The 12,165-nt window shown below is 46.7% G+C and overlaps 1 protein-coding gene across 20 annotated transcripts in view; it reads right to left on the bottom strand.

The window, feature by feature from the left end:
- The window catches only part of ZMYM2 (zinc finger MYM-type containing 2), a 109,859-nt gene extending 107,386 nt beyond the window's left edge, over positions 1 to 2,473 (bottom strand). For 5 of the 20 annotated variants that reach the window (XM_070049115.1, XM_070049123.1, XM_070049118.1 and 2 more), the window contains exons 1-2: positions 1,990 to 2,128; positions 1,113 to 1,181 (exon numbers count right to left, since the gene is read on the bottom strand). The gene's annotated coding sequence lies outside the window, so the exon portion shown is untranslated. Of the gene's footprint in view, positions 1 to 1,112; positions 1,182 to 1,989; positions 2,129 to 2,158 lie in introns of those variants that run through there. The other 15 variants (XM_051850065.2, XM_051850068.2, XM_051850066.2 and 12 more) reach the window with 8 other exon arrangements.
- Between the last annotated feature and the right edge of the window lie 9,692 nt (positions 2,474 to 12,165).

Below are 12,165 nucleotides of genomic sequence, written 5' to 3'. Positions count from 1 at the left end.
AATTGGGCTGGTATATACAGCTCAATAAATGCTTTTATTACTCTGCACAATACTTGCTAAGATTAAAGGAAATTAACACATAAATGTGTCCCACTGTACCTAAAATAGTGTGTATTCAATTTAAGTTGCCAACATCATATCAGCTTTCACAATCTGTATTAGACAATTCCTTATCTTGAATTCAGTATCTTTTGACCCACTTGGACAAAACATTTAGTCATAAGCTACTACACTTATGTCCCACCATTGCCAGAGCCCTGAAAGTCACAGTATCAACTGTAAACAGGTTCAAGAGATATAATGTATCCAGAGTGCTGACTTCACTGACACTCTGTAACTAGTTTCAAGGAACTGAAGTACAATTTAACCAGTAACCTTTATCTCACTGTCTAACACACTCCAAGATTGCACAGCAAATTACAAGCATCAAATCAAGAATGCGTCTTAAGAATGACCAACACGTTAGATGGGAGAAAAGGTAACTAGATCGGTATACTGGTCGAACCAGCATACAAGCTGGTGATCTAAGACACTACAGATCAGAGGCCAGCCCTCCATGCCCGTTCCCAAGCAAAAATATGAAAAAGATCTAGTAACTCATGAACCATAAGAGACAAAATTTGTGTTTTAGATCAGGACATAACATTTCTATTTTAGATCAGGATATAACCAAAAAGTTAAAAGACTGCTCCCAATCCTTTAAATCAGTGATCCATTGGGGGGGGGGGGATGTCAAAAATGGATACATACATAGCATTTAAAATGAAGTAACTTGAATTCCCACTTTGGAACTCTAGAGGGCACCAGAAATATGCCCTCCTTCGCACCACCCCTCCTCTCCAGTAACGTGAGCAGCTGCAGAAGCCCGTCGTCTGGTTGCTGAGGTTGGTATTGCAGCAGCAGGAGCGATGTCTGCAGCGGTGCAAACAGCAGCGCCCACTCCCAGCTGCCTCAACAGCCATTACCCGGGCTTCGCCCCGGGGGCAGCTGCCACCCAAGGGGAAAGCTCCTCCCCCTCAAAACAACGGGAAGGGCCAAGTCCCAAGGCTGAACCTCTACAACCTGACAACATCCTCTTTACAGAGCAGCAAAATCAGGAGCAAAGGACTCACAATGGGGGTGTTTTCCTCCTCACTTTCTGCCAAAGATGCACCAGACAGGGCTGTAGGTGATTCCTGGTCCTGGGATGAAAAGAAAAAATGGAAAATGGAGCAAGAATACCCAACCTGGTGGGAACACCGAGCCTTTTTCGCCAGAAGGAGGCAGAAAAGGCAATAAGAGGTCAAGGAAGTACGGCCCTTCTATTATTACCCCCACCCTGCAAACAGCCCCTTCCAACGTAAGTGGGGCGCAACAGCAGCAAAAATATGTATTGGGGGCCAATAATCCACGTGAAAGCCAAGATCTGGGGGAGAGAGTGGCCCGAGGGCACCAAGCCCGCTCCTGGAAAGGGAGGGGGAAGGGCAAACGTTGCCTCGATGCCAGCCAGGGATGTGCATTCCCTCCTAAATTCGCCCACCCAGCGTCATTCCCATCACTCTCAGCACCAATTTGGAAGTAGGGACGGCTCACGTCACTGCTGGGCAGATATCGCCCATATTTGCCCCAAGCTGTTGCCCTGGGCCCGAGGTTTGCCCCCCCCTGCAGTCGGCGACCGGCAGCGCTGCCTCCCCGTCCGCCATTAGAGACCCAGCCAAACAATACGTGAGGAGCAAGAGCCGCGCAGCGCAGCGCCGGGGAAGAGCAGAGCGAAGGAGGGGACCCGGCGGGGCCACAGGCAGCAGCCCTCGCCCCGAAAAAACTTGAAGACCTCAGCTCGGGCCGACAGGGTGGGCGCGCAGCCCCGAGAGCGCGATCGCCGACCGGCGCCCCTCCCCCCCACCCCCGCAGGAGAGAAAGGAAAATACCCCGCGACCGCCCCGCCGGCCCGCACCCCCCGCCCCGCGGCCCCGCCGGCCCGGCGACCCCCGCCGCCGGCGTCCGCCTCACCCAGCCCGCCCGGCCGCGCCCGCGCAGCCTTCGGGCCGCACGCGAAGGCGCCCGTGACATGAGCGCAGCCCCGAGCAGCCCCCGAGGCCCCGACGCGGCAGCGGCGACGGCGGCCGCGCCGCGGGGTATTAAGCCCGGGTCGGTGGGAGGCTCCGGAGGCTGCCCTCACCCATCTCCGCCTCCCCAGTCGCCTCCGCCTCCGCCTCCTCCTCCGGAGGCTGCGCTGCTCCCAGCCACCCCCACTCTCGGCGGCCCTGGACTGGAAAGACAGCGGGGAGAAGCCTCACCCGGTTCTGGCTGCGGCTCCGCGGAACGAACCTCCCCTCCCCCGGCCCACCCCCCTTCGGCGACACGCACAACTCCGCTCGGTCCAGTCCCGGCTTTAGCGCTGGTGAGGAGGAGGAGGCGGAGGCGGCGGCAGCGCGGCCGAGCCCGGGGAGGCCCCGCCCTCCACGCGCTCATTGGCAGGCGACGGAGGTGGGCCAAGGAGCTTGAGAGATTGCCATTGGATATGTCCGCCTTCCTTCAAGACCCCCCTCGGTGGGGTGGTCCGAAAGCCTGTCTGTCTGGCGAGAGCCACACCCCCGGCCCTGCCGTTCCACTCCCCCCTCCGCCGGCCCTCGGCTGGCGGCCGCGTCCCCTCCCCTCGGAGCCCCCGCCCCCACCCCCGGGGCCGCCAGGGTCAGGAGCCCGACTTTCGTGGCCAGCCGCACGGGCCGCGGCTCGACCCCTGGGACCCGAGGGTTCTCCGGGGCTGGGACGGCCCGAGGGCTGACGCGGCGACGCCTGCCCTAGCCTGGACCGGGACGCGCAGGCCGCCGCGGCTCCTAACGACTCTGCCCGAGGACGTACGCGGCCTCGATGCCCCAACGCCCTCCCTGTCCAGTCCCTTGAATCCCCCTCGCGAGGGGCGAGCCCAGGAAGGAATCAGAGCGAGGCCGAGGGCGCGGTCCGGGCCACGGAATAAGGGGACTCCAGAGGCTCTGAGGGCTAGGGGGACACTTCCACCCTCGCCTCGCCCCCGTGGGGAAGAGTCCCCCCACCTCCCGTCATGGCTGCAGCAGGAGGAGACGACGTCCTCCATTTTGTCGGAACTGCTCTGGGAACTTGGGACCCTTTCAAATCCTAACCCCGTGGGGCCCAGAAACTTGGCCCTGAGCGGCCCGCACTGGGTTCTGCCATTCGGCCGAGGGAACGGCCCCCGCTTCCGGCGGCCGCGGCCCCGTGGCCGTGGCGGGGGGTGGGCGCGGGCGCGACGGTGGGGAGACCCAGACGCCGCTCCCCGCCTCCATCAACCAAGATGGAGGGAGTTGCGGGCTCCCCTGGAGCTGGGCTCCCGCCCGCTCATGGGACCCAGGCCTGCCCTGGGGACGCCCCCAGCGCTGCCGTCTTCTTTGCACACCCGTGCGCTGGCCCTCCCCGGCCTCCCTCGGCCTCTCCACCATCTCCTTGTCCTCAACGGTTGATGGAGGCTCCATCGCTTCGCCCACCCAGTGCGGCCCCCGCGCTCCCCCGGGAGCCGGGCCAGGGACAGACGGCGCCCGAGGGAGGCGGACCTAGGGCCGCGTCCACGAGGGTCTTTTGTTCCTCGTCTACACCTACGTCTTCGGGGGACGTCATGGTGCTGGAGATTTCCAAGACTCCACGTAAAGATGAAAGTGATGCCTCTTTGGTCTCTCCCTGGCGGTTGTTAGTGGGATTACAAGTGGTGGCGTTGGTTACTTTTCCACCAAGTGGAAGCAGGAATTGGACCTCAATTTCACGATTGTCTGACACCGCTGGCTGCTAATAGACATGTGATGTTACAACTTAGAAGTTTCACACAATATTGATGAACATCAAGTTTTTAATGAAGCTAACCATCCATAAAGGACTCTGTGAAGACTGAAGTGTAAATTTAATAAATGCAACGTAATCTAGTGCAATTTGAGATTCATTCGTTATCAATAAAAGTTGAATCAAGGAGCAAGTGTTTGGGGCAGCGGTTAGGATGCCTCTTGAGAAACAGGCATCCGATGCCTGAGTGCAGGGGTTGGAGTCTCAGCAAGGCTCCTGATCCAGCTTCCTCTTAATGTCCACCCTGGGATACAGACATGATGGCTCAAGAGAGTCCTTGCCACCCTTGGTTCCAGGGTCGTGGTTTCTGCCCCGTCCTAGCTGTTGCTGCCTTTGAGAAGTGAACTCAAGGATGGAAGATATCTCTGTCTCTCCTCCTTTCAAATAAGTAAAAAAAAAAAAAAAAAAAAATCCTCCCACCTGGGACTAAATACCACAAATATGCTGCTTTTATTAACGGGACAATAGCCCCCATATGTATTTTCAAATTTAAAAACCACTTTTGTCTTTCGAGAAATTTTTTTATTTCATAATTGCAAGATTTTTCCGCTTTCAGGACACTAAACTATCCCAAGATTTTATGGTACATATTTTGTTTTACATGAACATACTTGATGTGTATCTGTCATCACAACAGAACGTTGCCATGAGCTAACATTGTAATAATAAACTTACACCATCCCTTTTTTTGCCACCCTGAACTATTGCAATAGCTTCTATTCATTATGTTTATAATTAAATAAATTGGAGATACACAATCTGTTTAAAATTGTATCTATGAATTACATGAACTCATCTTTATATTAATAGAATTTTTAAAATAATGTCACATGTAAGTGATAAGTTTCAACATGCTATTCAATTGCAGGACACTATATTGCTATCTCAGCATGATTTGTAATTGATTAGCAACAATAACACTAACTATCGAAGTATTTATTATTCACATTATTTCTTCATTCAAGTCCATTTGTCCATGAAACTTAACCAGTATGTTGACATAAGAGAAATTTTTAGTTGAGAGTTTAAAAAGGAAAAAATGCTTCTGTGATATAATTTAAATACAAATTAGACTTAATCTTATATAAAAGTATTTTTAAATAAACATTTCCATGTTCATAACAGCATTATTCATGATTTCCAACAGGTAGAAACAACCCAAATGTCCATCAGCTAATAAGTGGATCAACAAAATGGGATATTAGCCATACAGTAGAATAGCATTCAGCCATAAAAAGGAATGAAGTTCTAACATATGCCTACTGCATAGACAAACTTTGGAGACATCAATCCTAAGTGAAAGGAACCACACACAAAAGATGATATTTAGCATGATTCCGCTCATGTGAAATACCCAAAGTTGGCAAGTATGAGATGACATCAGATTAGCAACTGCCAGCTGCAGGGGAATAGGAAGTAGGGAATAATGGCTGAAAGGTAGGGGTTTTCATTATGGAGACATGGAAATGTTGTAAAATGGATTGAATTGATGACCACCCAACCCTGAATGCATTCAAAACTTTAAACTGCACGTTGTTGTAACTGCATGAACTGCACAGAATGTGAACAGTATCTTGATAAACCTGTAACTTAAAGAGTGTGTGTGTAGTTACTCACCAAGCACGAAAGCATATTAAGCATGGTAGAGAGGTAACAGAGAGACCAGAGCAGAAGACATATTTCAAATACTTATCTGACCACTCAAAACCTCAGAAAGTTACCTTCTCTCTAAACTTCTTTTCTTATCAGTAAAATAAAATAGGAACAGAGTTGTTGCAAATAAACCCTGTGAGGGTGATATTAAAATGTTGAGTAAAATTGCCTTTTTGAAAACCAGAAGTTCATCAATAATTGATTCCGAGCACAGATTGTCCAGGTCTAAATTCTAATGTTTCCCACAACCAGCTAGGTGATTTTAGGCATGTGTCAACTTGTTTAACTCTCAGGCTCACCATGGGTAAAATGTAGATAATAATTAATTCCTCTCAGAGTTAGTGGGATTGAATGAGCATACACATATAAAGCTTGCATCTCACACTTTGTAGTACTCAATAAATACTAGTTTTTGTTATCCACAATTAGCAGAATATTGGTAAAAGTCTTTCTCATATTTTGTGAAAATCATATGAACATATCCTCTACCAATACTGTGCTAGTGCATAATCCAAAACACAATAATAATAATTGCAATAAACATATCCAATCAAGTACTATTGGAAGAAATGTAGTTCAAATCAAAGTTTGGAATTTTTTGTATTGTTTTGTTTGGAACGGGGCTTAGTGTAATCTTTATCACCTTCCCAATATAGTCTAGAAGTTCAGATGAAAGAATGGTTTGGGGGCTGAAGATTTGAGAGCAGAACATTTTAATCACTGAAGCACTGAGAAAAAATTTCTAGGGGAAAGGAAGCAGAGACTGAGACAAGCTTAACATGGTTTATTATAAAATAAAAACAGCACCCCTGGGTTAGGGTGCTTTCCATAAGATGTTTTAAATTAACATTTTAAAATAGTTAATTTTATTATACTTGACATTTGCTAATTTATATTGAATAATATTTTGTACTGCAGAAATCACAAATCATAATAGTTTTGTTCATGGTGAAGAAAGAGTAACATCCTCATAAATTAAGTATGAGTCAATTGTAAAGTTTTATTTAACACCTATTGTATTTACTATGTGGCGGGAATGCTCTGTATTCATTGTTAATAATAACATATAATAACGTTATGATAGTCACTCTACAAAGCAGTCAATAATACTGTCACATTTTAACAAGTGAGAAAGCAAGCAGACAGGTCAGGAACTTGCCCCAGGGTCACATGGCAAGAAAGTGGTCAGGGGCACTCATGGACAAGATCCATGCCCAGAACGGGTTTCACTATCAAGCTGCCTCTCTAGCAACTCATTCTTAACACAAATCTTAAACATATACCTAGGTAATTCAAAATACAACCACTAAATAATGTTCTAAAGCAGTGGCTTATCAACTTTCTTGGCCATGAAAACTACTAGGGTATATACTGAACACCAAGATCCAGGACAGGGGCCAATGCTATGGGATAGCAGGTAAAGCCACCACCTACGGTGCCGGCATCCCATATGGGCTCCAGTTCAAGTCCCAGCTGCTCCATTTGGGCTCCTGCACCCAGAAGAAGCTCCTGGCTCCTGGTTTTAGATTGGCCCAGCTCCAGCCATTGCAGCCATCTGCAGAGTGAACCAGTGAAAGGGAGACACTCTCTCTCTCTCTCTCTCTCTCTCTCTCTCTGCCTCTCTGTAACTCTGCCTTTCAAATAAACAAATGTAGCCTCTATCTCTGTGTCTGCCTACCTCTGAAATAATTTTTTCAATTTAAATTTCAGCATGAATTTTGGAAGGGACAAACATTCAAACCACGGCAGTGAACCAGAACCAGTTTGAACCTCAGTTTCTTCCTCAATAAAATTAAGGAATTATATCTCTTGCCCACTTGAAGGAAAGTTTATCTGTACATTTGCCTACTGCAGGACATTTTGGCTACTTCCAAGTGTTGGCAATTATGAGTAAAGCTGCTATAAACATCCAACTTATTTGGGTAAATACAAAGAAGCACAAATAGGCCATATCGTATGGTAAAAGCATTTGGTATTGTTAGTGTTTTCGATTTTGACTATTCTAATAGGTGTATGGGACATCTCCTTACCAATATAAACATTTTGATATAACTGTTTATCCTCTAAGGAATATATATATATATATTTTTTTTTTTTTTTTTTTGACAGGCAGAGTGGACAGTGAGAGAGAGAGACAGAGAGAAAGGTCTTCCTTTGCCATTGGTTCACCCTCCAATGGCCGCCGCGGCCGGCGCACCGCGCTGATCCGATGGCAGGAGCCAGGAGCCAGGTGCTTTTCCTGGTCTCCCATGGGGTGCAGGGCCCAAGCACCTGGGCCATCCTCCACTGCACTCCCTGGCCACAGCAGAGAGCTGGCCTGGAAGAGGGGCAACCGGGACAGAATCCGGTGCCCCGACCGGGACTAGAACCCGGTGTGCCGGCGCCGCTAGGCAGAGGATTAGCCTAGTGAGCCGCGGCGCCGGCTTCTAAGGAATATTTTTTAAAGATTTCATTTGTTTGATAGTCAGAACTACAGAGAGAAAGTGACAGAGAGGGAGAGAGAAAGCTTCCTTCGGCTGGCTCACTCCCCAGATGGCCAGAATGGCCAGGGCTGCATCAAGCCAAAGCCAGGAGCCAAGAGCTTCTTCTAGGTCTCCCACATGGGTATAGGGACACAAGCACTTGGGCCACTGCCCACTGATTTCTGGGGTGTATCAGCAGGAAGCTGGATTGGAAGTGGAGCAGCTGGGACATGAACCAGCACCCATATTGAAAGTCAGAGTTGCAAGTGACAGCTTTACCCACTATGTCACAGCATCTACAGAATATTTTTAACATTTTTCATTACATAAGGACCAAATCTTGCTAATTTTTTTATTACATGGAATAAAGAAAAGATTCTATAAAGAACTGATGGTCCCATTTGATATCTAGGGGCTAGCATTATAATGTAACAGATTAAACCACCGCCTGCAACACCAGCATCCCACATGGGAGCTGGTTCGAGTCTCCACTACTACACTTACGATTCAGGTCCCTGTTAATTTGCCTGGGAAAGTAGTGAAAGATGGCCCAAGTCCTTGGGCCCCTGCACCCACCTGGGAAACCCGGAAAAAAATCATGGCTCCTGGCTTCAGCATGGCCCAGCCCCATCCACTGTGGCCATTTAGGAGTGAACCAGCAGATGGAAGATTACTCTATCTCTGTAACTCTACCTTTCAAATTAATATAGTAAATCTTTTAAAAATAAGAATTAATTATATCTAGAAAAATAAAATTCTCTTTGAGAATAAAGAGATCATCTTCATTTTGCTATTGTATGTAAGTAAGAGAATTTTAACAAGAGTTACATAAAGCAGCCAGTAATATGTAGCCACACAAAGAATTTCATTTTTGCTTCCATCTACCACTAAAACATTGATAAGAAGTCGAATCTTATTTGTTTGTTTGTTTTTGTTGTTTTTTTTTTTTTTTTTTTTGGTCAGGCAGAGTTAGACAGTGAGAGAGAGAGACAGAGAGAGAGTTATAGACAGTGAGAGAGAGACAGAGAGCGAAGTCTTCCTTCAAGAAGTCAAATCTAAGGACCCACCCATGTAAAAGTGACATTCTTGGAATAGGCAGCATTCTCATATTAGGTAAGAAAATGAAAACATTAGATAATAACTACTCATTACATGATGTGACATAAAAATGGTCTTGAGGCACACACAGCAGGTTAAGCTGCCACCTGAAATGCCTGTATCTCATGTGGAAGCCAGTTAGAGTCCAAGCTGCTCCACTTCCAATCCATCTCCCTGCTAATGTGTCTGAGAAAGCAGTGGAGGATGTCCCTAGTGCTTGGGCCCCGCCCACTGACGTGGGAGAACTTGGATGGACTTCTGAGCACCTGGCTTTAGCCTGGACTGAAAACTCTCTCTCTCTCTCTCTCTCTATCTCTCTTAAATAAATACATTTTTAAGAAAAAGGAGAAAGACAAGAGAAAGAAGAAGAAGAGTCAGAGAAATAATGGATTGGGCAGTAGGCATCATGAACTAACCTTCTCCTGGGAGGTGAAGGGCAATCAGGAGGGTGTGCAGTACTGGACAGCAGGAAAGGGACATTCACTGAAATGGATCCTGGAGGGCCTTGTAGGCAAGGCTAAGGAGTGAGAAATTTGCTACAGTACATGAAGAAGCCATAAAGAGGAGATTTAAGTGGAAAAAAAAGGCACAATATAATGTAAAGATAACTCTGGCCACATTGTTATGCAATAGCAAGAGTAGAATTTGGAAAGCTGTTGAGTGGAATGAGCAAGAATTGATGTTGGGGCCTCCTATGAGGTGGTAGCAGTAGAGGTGGGGGGTGGGAGGAAATTGGAGTTAATGATGGCAGGACACAGGGCACAGAGAAAGGTGCTTCTAAACATGTGAGACCTAGTTTAAGATTTAGACACAAAAAAAGTTTCAGATACTAAATTGTTAGCAAATCTGATCAATTTATGCAAGATGAGAAGCTTGACAAAGACAGAAGCTAGTCAAAAACAATTTTATCTTTTAATTCTATTTTTCCACAGACTTTTTAAGATTAATTTTATTTATTTGATAACAGAGTTGCAGAGAGAGAGGGAGCCCCTGCACCCATGTGGGAGACCCAGAAGAAGCTCCTGACTCCTGGCTTCAGATTGGCCCAGCTCTGGCTGTTGCGGCCATCTGGGGAGTGAACCAGCAGATGGAAGACCTTTCTCTCTGCCTTTCCCTTTCGCTGTATGTAACTCTACCTCTCAAATAAATAAATATTTAGAAAGAAAGAGAAAGAGAGAGAGAGAGAGGGAAGGAGGAAGAAAGGAAGGAAGGAAGGAAGGAAGGAAGGAAGGAAGGAAGGAAGGAAGAAGGAAGGAAGGAAGGAGGAAGGAAGGAAGGAAGGAAGGAAGGAAGGAAGGAAGGAAGGAAGGAGGAAGGAAGGAGGAAGGAAGGAAGGAAGGAAGGAAGGAAGGAAGGAAGGAAGGAAGGAAGGAAGGAAGCGTAGAGCAACTGGGAATTGAACTTGTGCCCATATGGGATGTTGACATTGCAGTAGGCATTTTTACACACTATAGCACAGCACCAGCACCAGGCCATCTTCTGTTGTTTTCCCAGGTACATCAGCAGGAAGTAGGATGAGAAGTGGAGCGTATTAGGACTTATACAGAATGCCAGCATCCCACATGGCAGCTTAACCTGCTGTGCCTTAATACCAGCCCCAGGTGTCATTTTAAATTGTGTGAATAAGGGGGTCTGGCACTGTGGTGAAGCAGGTTAATGACCTGGCCTGAAGCACTGGCAACCCGTATGGGCACCAGTTCAAGACCTGGCTGCTCCACTTCCCATCCAGCTCTCTGCTATGTCCTGGGAAACAGTAGAAGATGGCCCAAGGCCTTGGACCCCTGCACCTGTGTGGGAGACCCAGAAAACGCTCCCAGCTCCTGGCTTTGGATCAGTGCAGCTCCAGCCATTGAGACGAATTGGGAAGTGAACCATCTGATAGAAGAACACACTCTCTCTCTCTCTCTCTCTCTGCCTCTCCTGTCTGTGTAACTCTTTCAAATAAATCTTAAAAAAATAAATTAAGTGAATGAATTTATGGTTAGTTGAAAGCCTTTTAGATGATAGTGAGCGAATTGATCACTGTTTCAAGTTTTGACTCCAAATGCCAATTCCAGGTTCAAATTAATGTATATCCTGGAATGCAGCAGGTAATGGCTCAACTCACATGGGAGGCTGGATTGAGCTCCCAGCTCCTGGCTTCATCCTGGCCCAGCCCTGGACCTTACAGGCATCTGGGGAGTGAGCCAGCAGAAGGGAGATTCTCTCTCTCTCTCTCGCTCTCTCTCTCTCTGTCTCTCAAATACTAATAAAATAGTATGAATCCAAAAACATGTATTTCTGAGAGGATATTTATACTAACTCATTTAGTATATTTTAGCAAACCTGTAAAGTTGTACAATGAGTATATTAGGAAAGAAAATGAAGGAAAATGTTTCCTAAGTGATTATTAATTTATTCTTTTTAAGTTTTTTTCTCAACTTTTGAAAAAAGGGTGTACTTTTTCCTGGTTTCTAGGTTTATTCACTTCTAAAAATAAGTTTCCAAATAGTACTATCCATGGTTAAATGACCAGAAAGGAATAAAATATTTTATGAACCAAAGTGTTTATTGTCTGTAAGGTCCATGCTATGAGATTATTTTATGTCAAAAATTCTCATTCCACACAAACCTTTAATTCTGGAAAAGTCTGAAATGAACACTCTGGTGATAAAAGCTACTTTTTAGAAAATAGCATTATAAAGAGGTTCTTATATTTGGATGTTGTATCATTTATATGCTCTACTTGGGAAATTGATTAAAAGGCCATGAAGAGAGTTAGATCTTCAAAAATGTTCTTATTGCTAGCAAGAAACTCTCTCCCTTTCCAGCTAACAAGTACAAGTCATCTTAAAGACCCTTGAGGAGCTGGCGCTGTGGCAAAACAGGTAAAGCTGCCACCTGCAGTACCAGCATCCCATATCAGAGCTGGTTCAGGTCCTGGATGCTCCAATTCCGATCCAGCTCTCTGTTATGGCCTGGGAAAGCAGTAGAAGATGGCCCAAGCCCTTGGGCTCCTGCACTCACGTGGGAGACCCTGAAGAAATTCCTGGCTCCTGGCTTCGGGTCAGCTCTTTCCAGTTTTGGGGGCCATTTGGGGGAGTGAATCAGTGGGTGGAAAACCTCTTTGTCTCTGCCTCCCCTCCTC

Source organism: Oryctolagus cuniculus, chromosome 9, assembly GCF_964237555.1.
Source record: "Oryctolagus cuniculus chromosome 9, mOryCun1.1, whole genome shotgun sequence".
In the NCBI taxonomy this organism is placed as follows: Eukaryota; Metazoa; Chordata; class Mammalia; order Lagomorpha; family Leporidae; genus Oryctolagus; species Oryctolagus cuniculus.
The sequence above is the reverse complement of the archived record's forward strand: the minus strand, read 5'-3'. Positions and strand labels throughout refer to the sequence as shown.